Raw genomic sequence first — 1,368 nt, 5'->3', positions numbered from 1 at the left:
TCAGTATCTGGTAGTGGCCACCAGCTGCATTAAGAACTGTAGTGTATCTCCTCCTCATGGACTGCACCATATTTGCCAGTTCTTGCTGTGAGATGTTACCCCAGTCTTCCACCAAGGCACCTGCAAGTTCCCGGACATTTCTGGGGGGGAATGGCCCTAGCCCTTACCGTCCGATCCAACAGGTCCCAGACGTGCTCAATGGGATTGAGATTCGGGCTCTTCGCTGGCCATGGCAGAACACTGACATCCCTGTCTTGCAGGAAATCACGCACAGAAAGAGTAGTATGGCTGGTGGCATTGTCATGCTGGAGGGTCATGTCAGGATGAGCCTGCAGGAAGGGTACCACATGAGGGAGGAGGATGTCTTCCCTGTAACGCATAGCGTTGAGATTGCCTGCAATGACAACAAGCTCAGTCCGATGATGCTGTGACACACCGCCTCAGACCATGACGGACCCTCCACCTCCAAATTGATGCTGCTCCAGAGTACAGGCCTCGGTGTAACGCTCATTCCTTCGACAATAAACACGAATCCGACCATCACCCCTGGTGAGACAAAACCGTGACTCATCAGTGAAGAGCACTTTTTGCCAGTCCTGTCTGGTCCAGCGAGGGTGAGTTTGTACCCATAGGCGACTTTGTTGTCGGTGATGTCTGGTGAGGATCTGTCTTACAACAGGCCTACAAGCTCTCAGTCCAGCCTCTCTCAGCCTATTGCAGACAGTCTAAGCACTGATAGAGGGATTGTGTGCTCCTGGTGTAACTTGGGCAGTTGTTGTTGCCGGTCTGTACCTGTCCCACAGGTGTGATGTTCGGATGTATCGATCCTGTGCAGGTGTTGTTACACGTGGTCTGCCACTGTGAGGACGATCAGCTGTCCATCTTGTCTCCCTGTAGCGCTGTCTTAGGCGTCTCACAGTACGGATATTGCAGTCCTCATGCCTCCTTGCAGCATGCCTAAGGCACATTCACGCAGATGAGCAGGGACCCTGGGCATCTTTCTTTTGGTGTTTTTCAGAGTCAGTAGAAAGGCCTCTTTAGTGTCCTAAGTTTTCATAACTGTGACCTTAATTGCCTACCTCTGTAAGCTGTTAGTGTTTTAAACTTCTTCTGGCTGCAAGCCAGAGGCCGCCCACAATATTGACAACAGCCACTTCAAGTGCAGGGCGCAAAATTCAAAATATATTTTTTTTAAATATTTAACTTTCACACATTAACAAATCTAATACAGCAAATGATAGGTACACATCTTGTGAATCCAGCCAACATGTCCGATTTTTAAAATGTTTTACAGCGAAAACACCACGTATATTTATGTTAGCTCACCACCAAATACAAAAAAAGACAGACATTTTTCACAGCACAGGT

Source organism: Salvelinus fontinalis, chromosome 31, assembly GCF_029448725.1.
Source record: "Salvelinus fontinalis isolate EN_2023a chromosome 31, ASM2944872v1, whole genome shotgun sequence".
Taxonomy (NCBI): domain Eukaryota; kingdom Metazoa; phylum Chordata; class Actinopteri; order Salmoniformes; family Salmonidae; genus Salvelinus; species Salvelinus fontinalis.
Note: the sequence above shows the minus strand (reverse complement) of the source record.